At 42.7% G+C, this 22,923-nt stretch overlaps 1 protein-coding gene across 5 annotated transcripts in view; it reads left to right on the forward strand.

Moving 5' to 3' along the window:
• LOC126529308 (uncharacterized) overlaps positions 1 to 22,923 on the forward strand; it is a 157,496-nt gene that overhangs the window by 19,190 nt on the left and 115,383 nt on the right. The window lies entirely within an intron of this gene.

Here is a 22,923-nt window from a genome sequence, read left to right on the forward strand (position 1 = left end):
TTCTAGCATTTCAATGAGGTATTTCTTGTGAGGGGACCAAATGGGAGATGCATACTCGAGCTTTGGACGAACGAGTTAGGTAAGCTAGCTGGCGAACATTTGAAGGAACATTTGTTAAGTTGCGTCGCAAGTACCCCAACGATTGAGAGGCGTTAGCTGAAATGGAAGTCATATGCTCTGTCCAAGAAAGATTCGATGTGAATAGTACTCCTGGATACTTATATTGTGCAGCTGTTGTAACAGTGTAATTATTAATATGGTAGGGATACGGTGAGGTTCCCGATTTCCGGGTAAACGACATTACTTTGCATTTTGTGGTGTTTAAAGTCATTATCCATTTATTGCACCAGCTAATAATTTGTTGAAGGTCTTGCTGAAGAACGAGATGATCACCTGAATTTTTAATTCGGATGAATTATGCAGTCGTCGGCGAATATTCTTAAGGTGGAGGACAAATCTTGAGGTAGGTCGTTAATACAGACTAGAAAAAGCAAGGGACCGAGGACGCTACCCTCTGGTACACCGGAAGAAACGTCTGTTACGGAGGAAGAGTAGTTATTTGCAATAGCAAACTGCTGACGATTAGACAGAAAATTTCGGAGCCATGACAAGGTATGACAGTCCAATTTAAGTGCGGAGAATTTTGATATTAGGCGGCTCTGTGCGACAGGGTCAAATGGCTTCGCAAAATTAGGAAACAAGAAATCAATTTGTAAGTTGTAATTTAATTTAGTGTGTAGGTATGTGGAAAATTCAAATAAGTGTGTCCCGCTCGAGAGGCCCTTCCTAAAGCCATACTGATTATGAAAAAGGAATTTCTTCGTCTCAAGATGTCTGTAAATCTGCGAAGCAATAATATGTTCAAGCAACTTGCAGGGAATGCATGTCAAAGAAATAGGACGATAAGTCTCACAGGAGTTCCTGTTGCCATACTTAAATACAGATATATCTTTCGTCATCTTGCAATCTGCGGGAAGGCGGCCAGTCGCAAGTGACTGTCTTAATGTGAAATTGAATTTTGCTTGATATTTCCACCGTATTCTTTAAAATCTTAGAGTTTATACCATCTATGCCACATGAAGAAGACATATTAAGGTTATTTATGAGGGAAGAGAGGCCCTCCAAAGTGACTTCAATAGGTTCCATGTATTGATGGTTTAATTCTGAAACAAAACGCATATTTGAAGTGCCCTCCTGTGTAAATACAGAGCTGAATAATGAATTAAAGGTCTCCGAACATTCGCTGTCTGGAATAGAAGTATTGCTGCTGTTTTGTAATGACAATTCATCAGATTCATTGTTAGGCTTTATTATTTTCCAAAACTTGGGAGGATTGTTCCTAAGCAGCTCAGGAAGATCTTTAGAAAAATATTTATCTTTAGCTACACCTAAAGCTGAGCAGTACGATTTAAGGTAAGTTTTTTAATTCTGCCGCGCTGCTAATGTGCGATCTCCCTTAGCGATATTACACACGCGTTTTTTTTCTTATTCCTCATGTGCTGAAGCTTTTTAGTAAACCAAGGGTGCAACTTATCGTTCGTTATATTAACGAGTGGAACATACTTGTCTACTAATGCGCACAGTGTATTTTTAAACATGAGCCAGTTTTTTTCAACGGATCTACCGTAAAATGATGGCCATATTGTGTTTTCGAAGAAAGTTTCGAATTCTGAGATTATTGTTTTATAATTCCCCTATTGTAATCACGAATTTTCCCTCTCGTTTTACCCGCATTTGGTGGCATTGTGTTTATTGTTACTTGGAGCAAATGGTGATCGCTGAAACCGTTTAAGCATTCTATGTGACCTACTGTTTCAAGTGTAGTACTAAGAATGCGATCTAGAACATTGGCACCACGTGCGAGTTTCATGACAGCTTGAAAGAGATTGAAATTTAAAGACAAGTTGATGAATTCAGACGATATATGACAAGTAGCTGATAAATTCGTCCAATCCATTAGCGGATAATTAAAATCCCCAAAAAGATAAATTAAATCAGCCGGGAAGAGTTCCATGACTTTGTTGATTGTGTCGCGCAGAGCATTGATGAAAGAATTGTTAGAATCTGGTGCACGGGAACAATTACCTATTAGTATCCTGGAAGATGAGATCGTGCAGGCCACCCAAACAATCTCGAGATCAGAATTAGTGTTTACCAAAAATGACTTAATGGGTTTCTTTCCACCAATCAAGGCACCACTCCCTGTTTTAAGAGAGCGGTCACACATATATATGTCATACATTCTTGAAGATGAAAAGATTTCATCATTCTTTATTGCAGAATGCAGCCATGGCTCCGTTAAAGCGATAATGTCGGATTTACTGTCTTCCAAGAAGGAAGAGATGAGATCACGCTTTGATAATATGCTTCGTATGTTGGCATACGATAGTGATAGCGAGGGTGAAGTCGAGGTTAGTTTTAGCACTTGGTGACTCTGTGCTCTTGCACCCAACCGTAGCTATCTATTCAGTGGGACAAATGCACTTGCAGAACCATCGTAGATATAAATTGTTGAATCAATACGCAGCTTGTCCACTGAAAGCTTGAAAGCTTTATTCTAGGTTCTCGCAAGTTCAATTAGCTTTCGTCTAGCGCATCGAGTTTCCGGTGGAAAATCTTCGCGAATTGAATATGGCGTTCCCTTCAGTTTGTGTGCCGAAGAGAGAATGCAATATTTGTCCTTAAAGACGGTCAGCTTGGCTATGATTGGTCTCCGCTTGTCCTCGCTATATCTTCCCAACCGATGCGGCCGCTCAAATTGTTCACTTGTTTTGTTGTCAAACTTATCTGCCCAGAAGTCGATTATTTTCTGCTCCGACTTTGTCCAGCCTTCTCTAGCGTTACCTTCCAAACCGAAGAAAAGCAGATTCGAGCGCAGCAGCCTACTCTCGAAGTCGTTACAGCGTGGCTTAATAACCACCACCTGCTCAGACACAACGCATACAGCGTCGGAATCTGTCCCAGCTTTAAATGTGCAATTTAACTCCATTGCTTTTTCCAAAGACTCAATCTTGTCACTTAAAATTTTAATTTTGTTGTCAGCTTCCACTTGCTTCTCCCTGGCAGACTTCAAATCAGCTATCAGGGAAGCTTGACCCTCTTCAGGCCGGCGGATCGTATCTACAGCCTGGGCAAGTGAATCGGCTTCACCTTTTGTCAAAGGGCGAGGATAAGGTCCTACATCTCCCGAAAGCAATAATAATATTGCAGACAAGGTACGCAATTTGCAAGTAAACAGAGCCATCAAAAACATCAATTTTTGAATATACTGTGGTGGGCAGGACACCGCCAACAAAGAGTAATTTATACTTGTGAAACAGTATGCGCCTTTCAGGTAACTAACCTGTAATAATAGCCAGTGTGAGTGCGACACCTCAGATGCGATGTCATGCCCGAAGCGCGAGCCAGCCAGCTGTCCTTTATATCCTGCATCGGCCGCCGTGAACACACTTGATGTAATCCTAGGATGCCAGGTGGACTAGTTTGATTCATCTGTAACTAACGGGTGATGAACTGGAGTAAGCAATCGTCGATGCGGATTGGCAGGTGATAGCAGCAGGTCGGCAGGTGGTTGTAGATCCGGGCGAAGACACAAGGACGATACCATCAGTGTTATCGCAGCCTGTAATAATAACGGCTTTCCCCGTTTGCTCTCTGATCCACACTAATCTTTTCCTGTCTCTTACCGTTGCATGTAACGTCTTTTGTTCAGCCGTTCATAGCATGGTGAGTATGTACAGGCAACTTACCTTTACAAAAAAGTATAGAAAAGGCATTAAATAGCAGTGGTCAACGTTGAATTTCATAATGAGAAGTCATGGAGAGTTTGTTGGAGTATCACTGCACTCTAAGAATTTTAACACACTTAAGGGTGTAAATGACTTCCCCATGGGTGACACCCCTTTTGGGTGTATTGCTACACCCAAGCAAAGGGATGTAATGTAACACCCCACAAAGGAAAGGGTGTTAAAATCACGACACCCTGCATATGGGTGTTAAATCAAAAGCACCTTTTAAGGCATGGGTGTGAAACAAACAACACCCTTCAGAAAGGGTGTTATCCCTGCAAGTATTTTACCGTTCACTACAGCCATGTAGTTAATGGAGATTAGCTGTTGTGAATGCTGCCTAGCCTTAGCTATGGTACTATCTTGTTCAGTATGAGCTAGAATGTGTGAGGCGTCGCCAAATTGCGCTTCTGGCCTATCATGTGGTAGCATATATTATGTGCGATTCTTTCAGACAAAAAATTTTAAGTTTCACGATCACAGCAATGCACACGCCATGCTTTTCGTCATCTTCCTTTGTAGTGCTAGTACACTGCCGGCAGGATGCAGAGTGCAATAACAAAGCGTGCTGCACGAAGCACACAGAATGTCCCGCTCCTTGGCGCACCAGTATTTATCACTCTATGGAAAAAGCACACAACCAAAAGCAGGATGTTATAGGCATTTCTGAAATAAATAAAAACCTCCAATTTTCTTGGTCAAAATTTTCGCACCAACACCAGCTCGACCAGGAGGGAAAGCCATCACAACTCGATGTTGTAGCTAATATTGAATGCAATAGAGCACAAGCAATGCATGGATTGGTGACGATAACCAGTGCAGTACTACAGAAGCATACGTTTACCTGTGAAGCAGGCAGTTTTTGCCCTGTATTAAGCACAACTCTTATACCTCTATTCATCAAAGTTGCCATTCATCTCCACGGGATGCTTCTACTAGTACCTTCACATATATAATGACTTAAAGGTAGCACTGAAAGCCAAAGTACAACGAAGCGCTTCCAGTTAGAATAATGTTTCAGCCTGTACAAACAAAACTGCGTGTGTAGCTGTGCATGCTGTTTAATATATAAGCATGCACTATTTCCCTAAATTTCTGTATGCTCCATTTACTGCCAGTGACCTGCTTATACCGATTAAATTAGTTTACTTTTCACCCGTGCTTGCACTAAATATCCCACAGGTATTGTAAGCTAAACTATCAGAATAACAATCAGCTAGTCTAAGGTTACTTAACTGAACAGAATCATAACAACGAGTCGGCCTAGTTGGAACAGATTCATCCTAAAACTTTTTGTGCGGAAACAAAGAGGGACAAAGAATAGGGGCAACACAAAGACGAGCGCTTTCTAGTGTTGCCCCTATTCTTTGTCCCTGTTTGCGCACAAAAAGTTTTAAGATGAACAGAATCATTGTAAAATTTGCGACGATATGTCAGAAAAAAGTATTCATTATTTCATTAAAGAAAAATGGTTACATTATAAGCTTTGCACATTTTAAATGTAAAAAGGAAGATAAGGAGTAAAAAATACCAATAATCATCATCATCAGCATAGTCATGTCCACTGCAGGACGAAGGCCTCTCCCTGCTATACTAGCAAATTTCCTAATTTCCTTACTCCATCTAGTCTTCTGTCGTCCTCTACTGCGCTTCCCTTCTCATGGTACCCATTCGGTTATCCTAATGGTCCAACGATTATCTAGTCTGCGCATAACATGACCTGCCCAGCGCCATTTTTTTCTCTTAATGTCTATTAGAATATCGTCTATGCCCGTTTGCTCACGGAGCCTAGCATTCTTCGTCCCATCGCTCCTTGCGCGGTCCTCAACTTGTTCTCAAGCTTCTTTGTCAGCCTCCAAGTCTCTGCGCCGTATGTCAGTACCGGTAAAATGCACTGATTGTATACTTTACTTTTCACTGATAACGGTAAGCTCCCATTCAGGAGCTTACGATGTCTGCCGTAAGCGATCCAACCCATTTTTATTCTTCTGTGAATTTGCTTCGCATGGTCCAGGTTCCCTGCGATTAACTGACCTAGGTAAACGTACTCCTCCACAGACTCTAGAGGCTGACCTGCGATCTTGAAATCTTGTTCCCTGGCCAGGTTATTTATCATTATCTTTGTCTTCTGCATATTAATCTTCAGTCCCACTCTTACACTTTCCCTGTTAAGGTCCTCAATCATTTGTTGTAACCCGTCTGCATTGTTGCTGAATAGAACAATGTCATTGGCAAACCGAAGGTTGAGGTATTCACTGTAGATCTTTACTCCTAAGCCTTCCCAGTTTAATAGCTTGAATACTTCTAAGCACGCAGTGAATAGCATTCGAGAGATTGTGTCTCCTTGTCTGACTCCTTTCTTTATAGGTATCTTCCTACTTTTCTTGCGTAAAATTAAGCTGGCCATGGAATCTCTAGATATCTTCCAGGGTATTTACTTAAGCGGTCTCCACTCCTTGATTACGCAATGCCTTTATGACTGCTCGTATCTCTACTAAATCAAATGGTTTTATTGTAATCTATGAAAGCCATATACAGAGGTTTATTGTACTCTGTGGATTTCTCAATAATCTGGTTAATGACATGGATGCCATTCATTGTAGAGCAACCTCTCCTGAAGCCAGCCTGCTCCCTTGGTTGACTAAATTCCAGTGTTGACCTTATTCTGTTGGAGATAACTTTGGTTAAATATTTTATAATACTGGGAGTAAGCTAATGGGCCTATAATGTTTTTAGTTCTTTAACGTCGCCCAAATTATGGATTAGTACAATGTTTGCATTCTTCGAGTTTTCTGGGACCCTTGCAGTCGATAGACACTTCGTACAGAGAGGCGCCAGCTTTCCTAGCATTACGTCTCCTCCATCTTTGATTAAATCGACTGTTATTCCATCCTCTCCCGCCGCTTTCATGCCTTGCAAGGCCTTTCTGACCTCATCTCTGGATATAGGAGTTTCTGTATACTGTTCATTATTGTTTTCAATAGAGCGCTCCCGAGTCGTCTGGGTAGTGTAAAGGTCGGCATAGAATTCTTCCGCTGCTTTTACTATTACTTCCAGATTGCTGATGATATTATCCTGCTTATCTTTTAGCGCATGCGTCTTGGTTTGTCCTATGCCAAGTTTCCTTCTCACTGATTTCAGGCTTCGTCCATTTTTACGGCTTCTTCAGTCTTTCTCACGTTATAGTTTCGAATATCGTTTATTTTCACCTTGTTGATCAGTTTTGACAATTTCACGAATTCTGTCTTATCTCTTGAGTTGGACACTTTCATTCTTTGTCGTTCTTTTATTGGGCCCTTTGTTACTTGGGAGAGCTTGCCTACTGGTTGCCTGGGTGCCTTGCTTCCCACTTCAATCGCTGCATCTGAAGCCAGCCTCGTTACGGTTTCATTGATTTACGGTTTCATCATCATCTCTGCATCATCATCTCTGTTCTAAGGCTGCATATTTGTTTGCAAGTACCAGCCTAAATTTGTCTGCTTTTGCCCTTACTGCCTCTAAGTTGACCTGTTTTTTTTTCTTGACCAATATTACTCTTTCTCTGCTTAAATTCAGGTGGATCCTGGCCCTCACTAGCCTATGATCACTACATTTTACCCTACCTATTACTTTAACATCCTGCACTATGCTGGGATTGGCAGAAAGTATGAAACCAATTTCATTTCTTGTTTCACCATTAGGGCTTCTCCAGGTCCATTTTCTGTTGCTACCTTTCCTGAAAAAAAGTGTTCATTATTCTCAGCTTATTCCTTACTGCAAATTCCGCCAGCATCTCGCCTCTAGCGTTTCTAGACTCGACACCGTAGTTGCCAATTGCCTGTTCACGCGCCTGCTTTTTTCCCACTTTTGCATTGAAGTCCCCCATTACTACTGTATACCGCGTTTGCACTTTTCTCATCGCTAATTCAACATCTTGATAAAACTGATCTCCTTCCTCATCGTCGTGACTGGACGGTGGAGCGTAGGTTTGTACTGCCTTTAATCTATACCTTTTATTGAGTTTGATTACGACTACTGCTGCCCTCTCGTTGATGCTGTAAAATTCATCAATGTTGCCCGCTATGTCTTTATAGATTAGGAATCCCACCCCGTATTGCTTTTTATCCGGGAGACCTCTATAGCAGAGGACATGGCCGTTATTCAGCAATGTATAAGCCTCATCAGGTCTTCTAATCTCACTAAGGCCGATAATATCCCAAACAATGTCTGATAGTTCTTTGAAGAGTCCTGCTACGCTTGCCTCACTCAATAAGGTTCGGGTGTTAAACGTTGCAAGGGTCAGTTTCCATTGCCGGCCTGTCCGGACCCAGATATTCTTAGCACCCTCTGCTGCGTTGCAAGTCTGACTGCCGCGTTGGTCAGATGCTCCGTAGCCACTGGGGACTGGGGGCCATTTCTTTGAGGAGATCATTTAATTAGGGAGGTTAAGTAAAAAATACCAATACAAAGACATAAGCACAGATTAATAGCACAGGGTTCTTCCATTAAATTTAAGCAGAAAAGTTTTCCTAAATAACCTCACTACAAACTATCACATGTTTTCATTCGAAATGCACTGCATCTCATCATAACGTACGAAAACAATCGGCCACATAAAGAAGTCAGTGTGTCTATGTGAACGAAACTTGACTAGTAATACCTAGTGAGCCCTGCACAAAAGTTGAACATAAAAACTAGTAATAGTAAAGACATACTTCGCTCAGCTGAACTGCAATATATTACGAATATCACAAAAATAGCATAAAAACTGAGCAGAACTAGCACTGACTGTTTGTTATGGTGGCAATATACGCACTAAATCTAGACATAAAAAGTCAAAACTGCTGGAAACGGTCATGTCTGTGCAAGAGAAACCACTGAGCAACAAAAGGTATACCTTTGATAATTGCATCTCGTAGATTACTGGATATATTTGAACTTTAGACACATGACCCCTGGTGTGTCACAAATGCGCTGTTCTAAATACCTATGCATGATTACCAGCCTTGGTGAAAGAATGACGTGCACTAATGTTTTGAAGAAACACCGATAAAAATGCTGCTTGTTCTCAACTTTCTGTTGTGACAGCACACTTGTGTGCAGTTGTGAACGCAGTTGCCTAAAGGGCTCAAACACCATGTTTTGGCTGCACAGGTACCGTTCACCGAACACCTGGTTCAAGATAGCTTGCATCTCAGAGTGTGCAGCCACACTGATGGCACAGCATTACTTTTTCATCTTGCACTAATGTTTTGAAGAAACACCGATAAAAATGCTGCTTGTTCTCAACTTTCTGTTGTGACCGGTACCGTGGTACCGTGGTACCGTTTACCGAACACCTGGTTCAAGATAGCTTGCATCTCAGAGTGTGCAGCCACACTGATGGCACAGTTTTATTTTTTCATCTTGCACTAATGTTTTGAAGAAACACCGATAAAAATGCTGCTTGTTCTCAACTTTCTGTTGTGACCGGTACCGTGGTACCGTGGTACCGTTTACCGAACACCTGGTTCAAAATAGCTTGCATCTCAAGAGTGTGCAGCCACACTGATGGCACAGCATTATTTTTTCATCTTGCACTAATGTTTTGAAGAAACACCGATAAAAATGCTGCTTGTTCTCAACTTTATGTTGTGACAGCACACTTGTGTGCAGTTGTGAACGCAGTTGCCTATAGGGCTCAAACACCATGTTTTGGCTGCACAGGTACCGTTTACCGAACACCTGGTTCAAGATAGCTTGCATCTCAGAGTGTGCAGCCACACTGATGGCACAGCATTATTTTTTCATCTTGCCAGTTGAGAAAGCTTCAGCAGCTGCAATTACCTGTGACTGCTCGTAAAGGTGCCATAAGGTTAGGTAGCAAACACAGATACGACGTAGCAAAAATTTCAGAGTGCACTGTGTGAGCTGAGGTGTGTAATTTGTGCTTTAGTTTGGCATCACTGCCACAGTCACAATTGTTGATTGCAGCTCCTAAAATGTCAACCACATCGACAAAATAAATTAGGACAATTCCTTCAGTGTGGTGGCAGATGCTCGGCTGCCAGCTTTCTAGAACCATGCATTATCGGCAGACAGTGCCAGTACAGCCCGTAGCACACCTTTCAAGCACTCTATACAAGTACACCGATTAGATTGTACACAGAGCATCTGGTGTCCACTTACCTTAGAGGCAAGGTAGCCCCTAGAACACATTTTGTGACAGGCATGCTGGGCACTTTGTCCCCTGAAATGCAAGTGCCATTTGGCATTTCAATGCGTGTAGTGTCCATTATATCTAAATGAATATTTAATACATGATAGTAACATGAAGAGGACAAAAAAGACATCAGCCATCAATTGTGTGGCAAATCTGGGTGCAAGCCGGTCTCTTATCAAATATACCTGTAGGCATTGCGGCCAATGTGCTCCCAAGATGTATGAGACATTAGTCATTGCAGAGCTGCACGCTGTTAGCATGATTTCATATGGAGTGACAAGTAATGAATGACTGTACTTTTAAGCTAAAGTGAATGTGCGCTTATTGTTTGCCAAAGCTCTTTTTTACTCGGACATAACAATCCTAGGATGATTATGTCCTTGAGGCTTTTCTCCCGCTTTGAATCTTTTGAAACGTGTATACTGTAGTCATGAAAACAAAAATGCTACAACTGGCATGTGGTAAGTTTTGAGTCTTATTTCCTAGCAGCTCATATAAACGAGCCACGACGACAAATTCAAATGCTGTTACCTCATCAGACATTCAAATTTCTTAAACACTAGCAAAACCAGATAGGCATTAGAGTGAGCATCACTTAAATACATTAAACACAGGTATAAAAGTTATTGTACCGCTTTGTGCCAGGTAAAAATGTTAGAAACATAAAAAATGTTCAGATTCTACGGCCATCCGTGAAAAGTAAATAAAAGTAGATTAAGCTTTCTTAAAGGGGTTCAGAAGCTTTACAAGTGGCAGTCTTGGTGATGGACACGCTCGTAGATAAGCAGCCATTCCACTGAGACGAGAATGTTGAGGGCTTCACATGGAAGTCTTTGCGAGACACTGAAGAGTAGTTCTTCGTCCACATGAAAGAGGTTGCTTGCATACACGACGTCTGGGCCACCATACTGAATGCATGGTGTTACCGGAACTTTTCTCCCTGCGTTGTGGTAAAAGAAAGCGTGGTTAAGTTTAGATGATATTTAAAAATTTCATGAAATTGTTTAATACGCAAAATTTGTGTAGCATGTGTCATTCATTATGAGGGTTTATAACCGCAACATATTCCAGATATGAGCAGGTAGAATTATCAGCTTGGTCCATTTGTACAAGCTCGTTTGCGGCAAAAAAATTGAGTTTGACGAAGACAACCTCAACATTTTTAATTGAAAAAGGAGCACCTCAGATGACATGCAGTCCTGTGAGTGGAAAGTGCACGGTTCAAGAAAAACAAATAAAACTGGCGCACTGATTCTGAAAAAATAATGATAAGCGCCTGCTACTGCAAAAAGATAATTAATTGATAGGTTTAATAGCACAAGGGCATCTTTGGCCAAAGAGCGCCAAGTCTATACTGCAAAAGATAAACTTAACGCATCTTTACAAAGCAAATGTATAAACATGACTGATGCCTCTCCGCACTACAGTTGCTTTCCTCTAGCATGAAGTCATTTTAGTGCATGCACACGTACATACACATGCTACACCCAAGTGTAATAGCTGCAGATTTAAAATTGGGCAGCAACGAAGTCACAACCTTTAACGCTTTAACCCTTGATCCCGAGCTGTACTAGTGACTGGAGGAAGTACCAATATTGCCAATGATGAGTCACACTCTTTCTGCCCGATGTTCTGCTGGTCTGACCGTCAAAGATGAGTTACAGTCGGCATTGAGGGAAAGCTGCCCTCAAGAGCAGCTTTTATTTTTGTTTTAATTCTATCCAGAGACCAATGAAGTAATATATTTTTAGAATGAGAATGACACTGACAGAATGAGTACATAAAAATTTGGGAAATTTGGTACGTTTTTCCGGAATTAACTTGAGGATTAAATGGCAAAGCGGCAATCCAGCAACTAGAACAAGTTTTGATATTTTGCAACCAGTGAATGCTAGAAAATATGTTGGCATTGTGTAGTTTTGTCCAACAATGCAAAAGGGATTCTTAATAACTAAAGAAATAAATGGAAAGGTAGCATGACGTATAGTTCGTCAATGTAATGCAGAATCACTCAACTTCTGTTACTAAATAATCTCCACTCGGTTCACCTGCACTTTCTGAACTAGTTCAGGAGGCACTGCATTTCAGTACTCGTTCCACCAGTTCAGCATTGCAGCAACTGCACGTTGTGATTCGTTTTACTTAGTTCAGGCTTTGTACAGGGCAAGTTCACAGCATTCCCTGCACTTGACCGAAAGGTAGTGCATGATTATATAGCAGATGTGTCGCTTCTAGACGAGCGAGGTGCAGAGATAACCGAAGTGCCTGGCATTTTGTTCTGGAGTAATAAACTAACTTTTGCTGTCCCATAAACCTTACTGGTCATTAATTCCAAGCTTTAGTGCAGTCACATATCTAATAGGCAATTGTGGTATTTTGCATAAACATTTCTAAGCCTCCTGTGATGAGTTCACTCTGGTAAATTGGTTATGATCGAGTAGCATAGACTACTGAAGCAATCTCAGCAATCTCTGGAAGGATAGTGAAGGGATTTCCTTATTAGCAGCCTTTAAACAGCATTCTGGCGTGACCCATGCACCTCACATATGCGGATAAGATTTCCATGACTCAACAAGAAGAGATGCTTCATCTTCTACCAGGCTACTTCAATCAAAGCAGTATTGGCGCTCTCTAAAAACAATGCCAATGCAGGTGATCCAAATATTTTTCAGGGGCAACAGTTATGCCTGACATCATGTTAAGTTTCTTTAAGCACGCGATCAGACCATGTTGGAACTGCTTCTTAAAATCCTCCCTATTTCTTGGGCTAGTCATATCTCTGTACACAAAGGCTACTAATTAGGTCCCATGCTATATCATCATCGTAACAAAAACTTCACTTAGTAATTAATACACATGCCGCGATAAGAGTTCTTCGAGATTGGGATGCTGTACAAGGTGAATTCATTATTTTTAAAATGAAGCTCCTGTTCTTCCAAACGAGAAGAAACGGAACTGGGGGTCCCAAATTTTCTCAATCACAGCTGGAAGAAGCCAGGGAAGGCACGTGGAAACTAATTTGTAATTTTCTATTGAAATGTAGAAATGGTAAAAAATTAAAATGGTCAAAAAAAGAAAACAACCAGCCAAAGGTAGAGAACGAACCTACAACCTTTGCATTAGGCATGCAATGCACTATCCACTGTGCCACCAAGGCCGCATTCAACCGTCAACAATGGCCCCTCAGATTGTCAACGCTGGAACGCGGCCGTAGTACCACAGAGGTTAGTATATCACATGCGTAATGTGAATGTTATGGGTTCACTAACAGGTAAATGTCTTTCCATCCACTTTCATTTCCCTTGAATTTATCATTTCTATATTCATATAAAGAAACTGAAAACATGTTCCTGTATGCTTTCCTTGGCCTCATTATCTGCTGGCTTCTTCTAGTTCTGTTACTTTCAACACATACATTTTCTCATCTGGTAAGTAAACAGCTTTTGCATGATGCTGGAATGCAATATAAAACATTATCGCAGGGCCGTGTTAAGTAGAAAGCCTTACATTGCCCAAGCAAGGTGCATTATAGTCAATCTGAAAAAGAAAATTCCCACTCAGGACAGCACTGATGTGTGCTGCTGTGTGCACCAGGGTTTAAAGAAAACAACTTGTTCAGAAATAAAGCCATCAAACAACGAGGAAATATGAAAAAAGATGAAAATTTGTGCAGTTGCATGTTGAATATTTAGCACAGCAACAGATGAAGACATAATAAAGTAAGTGCGAGGATGGTTTATTTTGGAAACATGACGCAATATACTTGAAAGATGCATATTAGCTTACTTGCACAGAAAAATTGTTTATGTAGCAGTAGCAGCTAAACTACGAACAGGCCTAGAACACACTGATATAAGGTGCCGAGCGTGTAAATGTCATCGTGCCCTTAAGTCAAAGAAACATGGCTCTTTCTCATGATTCGCTACACATAGCTGACTCACACAACTTAGCCGCTTCGACATATGCCTTCTAAGTACCAGGTGGTCTGTGTGACTTGTGCAAGCTTTAAATACGTACAAGCGGCGCGTAGCTGGACAGAACCAAGATAATGTCGTTTGCCATCGTATCGAGCAAGTGAAACCAATTTTGCATTTTGCCTAATTAGGTAAATAGTTATTAACGATAATTTAACTGCTCAAATATTCATTCACAGCAAAAGTGTCAGTGCGAAAATTGTAGAGCACCCTGAAAAATTCCCTATTGAGCTTTCCATTGCACAATAGGTATGGTATGGTATAATATGAAGAACTTTATTCGGTCCTGAAGTTGAACCCTAGGTTGACGCGGGCCGCTCCAACGTTAGGACTGTCAGGCCGAGCCCTTCAGCCACATCGCGGGCCTTCTGGACTGCCCCTAATTGGTCAGACAGTGATCCGCTGTGTAGCATTTGCCGCCACCATACTTGTTCCTTGTCACAGTCTGTGAAGACCGCGGGGCACTGCCAAAGCATTTGGTCAAGAGTAATGATGCGATTGCACTTACTACAGTTGGTTTGAGTTTCCCTCTCCGGATAGATCCTGTTAATAAAATCTGGACTTGGGTATGTTCTTGCCTGTAGGAAACGTTATGTGACCGCTTGGGCTCTAACTAAATTAAATTATGGGGTTTTACGTGCCAAAACCACTTTCTGATTATGAGGCACGCCGTAGTGGAGGACTCCGGAAATTTCGACCACCTGGGGTTCTTTAACGTGCACCTAAATCTAAGTACACGGGTGTTTTCGCATTTCGCCCCCGTCGAAGTGCGGCCGCCGTGGCCGGGATTCGATCCCGCGACCTCGTACTCAGCAGCCCAACACCATAGCCACTGAGCAACCACGGCGGGTACCGCTTGGGCTCTGCAAAGCTTACCGTGTGGCAACGGGTATTCCCTTCTGCTTAAATAATAGTGCTTCGTGATTTAGTTATATGTTGATAAACGATCCCTGTGTTTTCCGGGTGAAGTGTAGGTTGCTCGGTCTTGAAAAGCATGGCTAGAACGTCCTCGCGCTGCTTCATTTGCCACCTCATTGAGGTTTCTCCGTGCTCCGTCCACCACCCCCAGATGTGCAGGAGACCAGCGGATTTCAATCCTCTCAGTGTTGGCCTTCTCTAATAACCTTGTTGCTATCTGTGCCACATATCCGTTAGTAAAGTTGCGTATGGCTGTTCTAGAGTCACTGTAAATATGTGTCCACCGATCAGCCCGGATGGCTAAAGCGATTGCTACTTGTTCTGCTACTGTTGGGTCCTTGGTATAGACGGTGATGGCATCCCGTATGTTACCTTGAGTGTCTACAACAGCGGAGGTATACGCATCCTTATTTTTAACCTAGGCAGCGTCAAGGAACACCACCTGCTGCTTATGTTGATCAAGGAGTGCCTTCGCCCTTGCCTTCTGTCTTTCTAGGTTATGTGTCGGGTGCATGTTCCTAGGAAACGGGGTCGTCTTTATTGTTTCTCGCAGACCCGCTTGCAATTGTGTTAATAATTCTCCTTCGTTGGTGTGGTTGTTAATTTCTGCGCCAATTTCTTCAAGTAGCGCCCTCCCAGGTCGTGTCCCCATTAGCACAATAGGCGTAATACAATTTTTTTTTCAACCTTGAAAAAAGCCCGTTAATACAAACAAGAACTGCCGCGCAACTAACCGCTCGCGCACCTGAACACCATTTGGCTCCTTCTTTCAGGCTTGAAAAAAGCACTCTTTGAGAAGAATATTTTGGAACTTGATTAATCATTATTGAATGCTTTAGGCAAAATGCATGAAATAGTGTGACTGCCACCTCCATTTTTGGCGACATGAATTGACTCCATTTTTATGTCCCAATCCTGCTATACATAGTGCGTGTTTTGAGCTGGTTGTGTAATTTATGGTGGTTTTGACATTAATTGAAGCTTCACACCATAATAATGAAGTCGACAACCTAAAAAGAAATGGGTACATAAACGGTCGCTGTCAGTACTCCATACTTCTTTAACCTAGTACAAAGTGCTCGTGAGCGAAGAAGTTGGCAGTTCTAAGCAGCATTTCTCATCCTGATCTGGTGTTACAGCCCAGTTACTGTGGTGCCATGCTGATCACTCATGCTGGTCACAGCTTTAATCTAGGCCATGCCAGCTGCCCTCCAATGGAGGTAAAGTGCAATAACGCTTATGCACATAGATTCAGGTGCACATTGAAGAAGGCCAGGTGGCCAAAACTTCAGGTTGTGACTTTGGCACGTAAAACCCAAGAATATAATTTTAAAATCTAAAGGTGCTTTACTGGGAGCAGGACATCTTGATCTTTTGCTGCACTGCGATGGCACCGAGAAGCTCCGAGTAAATAAAACTAATTTCTTAGACAATGTCCCTATCTTGCAAACATTTACAAACACTTCTCTGCATGTACCTCTGTTGCTGTTATATTTAGATCCCAATGCCAAGGTGGGTTAGGATGCTAGAACATCTTTCAAACCTGTTTTTCATTTTGTTACTGCTTTAAAGTTTTCGGTTGCTTTGCATCTCTGTGTGCGCCGAATACACATTTCAGTGCATCAATTTTTTCAGAAAGTGCGCTCCTCTTTATTTATTTGTGCATGCAAAAAGGGTTCAGAACTGCTTTCTGAAAATTTGTATAACAAGCAAAAGAAAGCTGCACAAAGAGATAGGATTGTTTTTGTAAGTATGTTATTTAGTTCTTCAAAAAAAAAAGGCAGCTGTCAGTATTGTGTTCTAAAGTGAAAATCGCCCCTACCTACTCTGGTTCATTTTCTGATGATGGTCCATTTGGGGGCACGCAGCTGACAAGCTGCACTCTGACCATGTCGGGCGTGCTGTCACCAGGCCCAAGGTCGATCGACATCCTCACGAAAAGTCCAGTCCAAGCTCTATAAATGAAAAATCTCATCATTTTGCTATATTTTGTCATCTTTTGTGTTTCACACACGGCCGTCAGTAAAATATTCCGTCACTGGGATACTCAAAAAAATTCTAACATTTTCCGGCTGCCAAGCTGAATACGCAATAAAGGCAGAAGATTAACGAGCAAATACAGTTGTCACATTAGGTTGATCAAGTAGAGCAGAAATGGAAATAAGCCAGTGATACTGTGCGTTGGCTTTGAATGCAAGAAACGCAAGAAACAGTAACTTTCAACCACGCCACTGAATTTCCCGCGTTTGCTACACCTCACAACGAGTTTGGCATCGTCCGGTACTCCGGGATAGTAATCGCTTAAAAATAAGATGAACTAGTGTCGGCATAAAATAACAGGATACTTAACCGGGCAATATTTGCGCATGAAACGACTCACGTAGCGAAGCTACTGTCAAATAGCCGATGACGCATCTGCCACGGGTGGTGCGGTTTGGGCGAACAATTCAAGAAGGAATGCGAGTTTCACTTGTCTCACGCCTACTAAGCTCAGATAGAATTTGAGTTTCCCAGTAAACTATACTGGATATGATGTTTACGCTGCGAAAAAAATGCTGGAAATTTCGTTACGTTACACTGCATACGTATAAAAGGGGGGAAATTGCTTTTATTTTATTCTGCCCAGGCGGCATGTAGCAGCTACCACTCTCATGCAACAAAACATGAAAGTGGTACTCGCGGCACGGAAAACACAGCCCCAACGTTGCGCCCCTTGAAGTTGGAACTAAGCACCATCAAGCCAGTTGGTTCTAGCCCTCATAACGCCACGAACACGACCAAACATTGAGCGAAACAACTGTCTGCTCTCTAAAATTATTACCGCTTCCATTTACATATCTATCGCTGCCACAAGCCGCGGGTAGGCTGACAGCAATATATTACGGCAACGTAAAACACTTTCCACCTTGACTTAGCAGCCGCAGTGCGCTGTAAGCGCCGCAGTTCTCGTTTGCCGCTCGAAATTCACACCATGATGACGGGCACAGCATCTTTCACATGAAATATTGCACGCTTTGCTCCGGAGCTGAATAGGAGGGCGAAATTCATTTGCACGTACCTGAAATCTGCATGCCGAACCCGACGACGCTTCCGAGAACGGGGCACACCGCCATAGCACCCACACGGCCACTTGCACGTGAGGCCACTCCCATCAAACATTTCACATGCGACATGTCGCACACCGACTGTGCCAACACGAGAAAATGACGCAGGTCGCAATGCGACGCCGTGCAGCCGTGCATCCACCGATGAGCTGGGTGCGCGGACTTGCAGAAAAACAAGACAATGACAAAACGGCAGGCGCGAAAACGGCAGGCGTCTCTTTGCGGAGACGAAGCGGACGAAGCAGCGGTGTAGCGGAAAAGCGCGAATGAATGTTGCCAACTGTTGGTTCCGTGTTATGCCGGCGGTGGTGGCTTTAGTGGCTGTCCAATTTTTTTATTTCTTCCCCCAAACAGTATAGTTAAGATCAGTTCTTTGTTTACATTTTTTCACTGTGTCGTTTGGCATTATCTTTTTGTATTTTTATGCTATTAAGCGGTCAATTACGACCTCCCAGGTTCGCGCGAAAATCTCGGAGGCCATAAGACAATGCATTAGGAAATGCCGTTTGCGTCGTTAGCGTTTCATTATCGTTCCTTCAACTCAGATAGAGGCGTAGTGTCCCTTTTCCCGGGGGTGGGGAGGAGGCGACCAAGACGGCATCGCTCAGCGGGGGGCGGGGGAGTTGGTTGGTGTTGGTTGTTATCGCGAAATTCGCGGGCCTTCGATTTTTTATTACATAAGCATTTATATACTTACCCAACAGGAAAAACCATCCATCCGTCAGTCCGTACCGGTAGTACGATATGTCTCAAAATAGAACCCGCAGCTGCGAGTGAATTCACCTTCGTGCTAGCTCTCGCTTCGACGCGACCGAAGCTGCGAGAACACAGCGCTCACGAAGCTCTCAGCACATGCCGCACTATGCACTTTTCCCAGATGACTTTCAAGATAGGTGTACGCGCGTCTGTTTTGAAAGTGAAGTAAACAGCGAGCACACAGCGCGTGAAGTTTTCAGCAGTGGGCACACACTGTCCGCATTGCAGCTCGCTTTCAAGATACGGTTCGCGCGGCCGTGCCACAAGTAGACGCCGCCGGAGAACGGTTGATAACGGTTCGATGAGGATGAGTGAGGCGCTAAAGAGCGATAGCGCCTCAAAATTAACGGTACGTCAGGAACGTCATCAGCGCACCTGGCACCGCCACTTGCAGTGCCTTGCTCGCTTCAATCACTTTGCGCCGGCTCCCACAGTAGCTCGTTTCGCCTGAGCGCTGTCACTTATACTCGTTGGATCAAGTCTCATATCATTGATAATGACATTGGATTGCGTGTAGATGAGCAAGTGTCGCAATGCTTACGCATACTTAGACAACTCCCAGAGGACTTTCCGTGTGATTTTTTTTATCGGAAAGGTGCAGTCGGGGGTGATGCAGAGCTGAGAATGCATATAAGAGGGGTGCCAAGGTTTTCTTTTTATGAGATTCTTGCCCAGCTCACAAAGACCTGCTCAAGCTAGGACTTGCTGATGGCTGTATGTAGTTTTTTTTGTTGTCGTATGCCCTCGAACCACCATGAATCCTACTGTGTAATGACATAAGAGCAGTATTCACGTCCAAAAGGAAATGCAGCCAGTAATTGGGCTGCCTAAGGTTTGCGTCCCGGCGGCAGCTTCCCTCCCCGCTTCCGTTGTCAAGTTAAGGGGAGGGGTCTAAAGCAACCTTACACCCCCTCCCCACAGTGGCGTAGCAAGAAAAGTTTTCGTTTGAGGGGTGGAGGGGTTCTCAATTGACCGTGGAGGGGGAAGGAGCTGGGCCAGTGCCATAGTAGCAAAAAGTTTACTGTTAGTAAAGGTTACAAGTGCCTGGTGTACCCCCTTGGCTACGTCGCAACTCCCCCCCCCCCCCCCCCCCCCGCCGCAATCGACGCAATCGAGCTATCAGAACGTGTATGACGCGCATGCACGACATAAAATGAATGACATGGCACGAAGCTGCCATGGATGTCGGGAGATCATCATCATGAGCCTATTTTGATGTCCATCGCAAGCCGAAAGCTTCTGCAGCGATCTCCAATACCCCTGTATTGTGCTAACTGGTTCCACGCGTCTTCAAACTTTTTAATTCCATCACACCCACCTTATTCTCTGCCGTCGTCGACTGTGCTTCCCTTCCCTTAGCGCCCATTCTGCAACTCCAATAGACCAGCAGTTCTCTCCCTTACGCATTGCAATGTCTGCCCAGCGCGACTTCTTCCTCTTAATGTCAACCAGAATATCAGCTATCCCCGTTCGCTCTCTAATCCACATCGGTGTCTTCCCGTCTATTATCGTCACGCCTAACATTTTTCATTACATCGCTCGTTGCGCGGTCCTCAACTTCTTCCCAAGCTTGTTTGGCAACCTTCAAGTTTCGGCCCCATAAGTTCGTAACGGTAGAAAGCAATGATTATCAGTAAGCTCCATAGTCGTAGTTTAGTAATGCCTGCAGTAAGCTCTGCAACTAATTTTTTATTTTTATGTTTTCTTCATCAGAGCCTCCTGCGACTAACTGACCTAGATAAACGTATTTCTGCGCCGGTTCTAGAGGCTGACTGCCGATTATGACATTTCGTTCTCTCGTCAGGCTGTGGACATTACTTTTCTCTTCTACCATATTAACCTTGAATCAGACACTTGCTCTTTCTTCGCTATGGTCCTCAAACGTTTGTTGCAAATAGTCTGCAGCGTTGCTGAGTATGCCATTGTGATCTGCAAACCGTAAGTTGATGGGCTATTTACCGTTATCCCTCACTTTATCATTGATAATGCGAAGCCTTTTGCAGATATCTGGCTATGCAAAGTCGGCGCGTTAGTGTCATCCGTTCGAAATCAACATTCGTGGTAAACTTCATTTTTGACCGCTGTTCGGAGTCAGTGCGCTGCTGCCTAGATGCCCCGATCTAATCATTCCAGCTACCTGATTCAAGCGCAGGTAGCGCGCGTTTCATGTATAGCTATATCAAAACGTAAACTTCCAATGTTCATTTATCATATACTGTAAGCTTGTTCACTTAATCCCGTAAAGTTAGGGTGTAAATTAAGACGTCTGGGGGTGTTCCAAGGGTGTTTTCTTATTGAACACCCTTTTCCGTTAAGAAAGGATGTTTCAAGGGTGTTTACAAGGGTGAAAATATAAATACACCCGCATTACACCCATAAGGGTGTTAAATTTTTAAGAGTGTAGGGTAAGTGTTGAGGGTTCTTGAATAGTGGTCCTGCAATTTTATTGAAACACCACTGGGTGTCTCAATGTTGAATAACTGTTACGTTACCATTAAAAGTATGTTGTGCTTAGAAAGCTCGTGTTCGTTTTGTTGGATTGTTGTTGGGTTACCATTGACGCTGCATTGAAATGGCGTTGTAAGAGTTCTGTTGACCTCTTGTTGATTTATTATTGCCACAGCACTAGAAAGTGCATTGTGGCCCATTTGAGGTGGCATTGAGATACAAAACTCGCCAGTGAAATATGAGTGACATTTCGTTGGGAAGGTCCATTTTTATTGTCATTTTCAAATCGCTTTGCTATTCACACGTGTATTTATTTATTTATTTATTTGTGATACCCTCAGGGTACATAATTGTACATTGCAGAGGGGAGGGGCGAGAATACATTCGAAGAGTAAAAATGCAGGATTAGTTCAAGGAATTTCCAACGAACAAAAGCAATATGAAAAAAGTAGCAATGCATTCATAACAAATATCAGAGGCTTACATAACATGATAATACACAAATAATACACTTTAGCAAGCAGACAATGTTCACGAATAAGCACATAATGATGCCATTTGCTACCATACATTATTTTATGTTGATTAGTGCATTCTTAAAACGAGTGGGGTCACTGATGCTTACTAAAGATGTTGGTAGATTATTCCAGTCGACTGAAGTCCTAGGAAGGAATGATTGTGAGCACGCGACGGTGTTATGACGGGGTACGTTAACTTCATGTAAGTGGTCACGACGAGCCGATTAATAAGGCGCAGGTTGGATCCAAAGAGGGCGAAGAGATGCGTTGTGGTAGTAGATTTTATGAAAAAGGGAAATGCGTGATTCTTTTCTGCGAAGAGATAATAATGGAATTTGAAGGGTTCTCTTCATTAATGTAACACTAGCAGTGCGATGGTAGTTAGCTAAGATGAAACGAACCGAGCGATTTTGCACCGATTCAATTTCGTTAATTAGTGTGATCTGATCAGGATCCCAAACGGATGAGGCATATTCTAATTGGGGGCGGACGTATGTCGTGTACAAAAGCCGTTTTAATGAAACTGGCGCAAGCGAAAAATTTCTCTTCAAATATCCTAAGGAGCAGTTAGTTTTAGATATTACATACTGTACATGCTGCTTCCAAGAAAGATCGCTAGTTATATGAATGCCAAGATAACGGTAGCATGTAACGGATTGAAGGGGGCAGTCATTAAGGGCGTAGGTAGGGCAAGTTGTGTTAGAACGAGAAATCCGCATAGATTTGCATTTATTAATGTTGAGTTCCATGCACCAAGTGAGGCACCAGTTAGATATGTTATTTAAATCGGATTGAAGGGTAGCTATATCAGATGCATTAGTCACTTTTCGATATATAACGCAGTCGTCAGCGAATAAACAAATTTTTGAGGAAATGTCATCAGGTAAATCGTTAATATATATTAAAAATAAAAGAGGACCAAGAACAGACCCTTGTGGAACACCTGATTCAACTGGAGCCGCGTGAGATGTGGAGTCATTAGTTACAACAAATTGGGAACGAGAAGAAAGGAACGATTGGATCCAGCTGAGTACTCCCGGGTCAATGTTGAGTGCGCTTAGTTTGTGTAGTAGCAGTACATGTTTCACTTTGTCAAAAGCTTTAGAAAAATCCAAAAATATGCAATCAGTCAAAAAACCGCTATCAAGATATACATGTAAGTCATTAGTGAAAGTTACCAGCTGGGTCTCACAAGAAAAAAATTTGCGATAGCCATGTTGACTGTTAGAGAAAAAA

Source organism: Dermacentor andersoni, chromosome 8 (genome assembly GCF_023375885.2).
Source record: "Dermacentor andersoni chromosome 8, qqDerAnde1_hic_scaffold, whole genome shotgun sequence".
Taxonomy (NCBI): Eukaryota; Metazoa; Arthropoda; class Arachnida; order Ixodida; family Ixodidae; genus Dermacentor; species Dermacentor andersoni.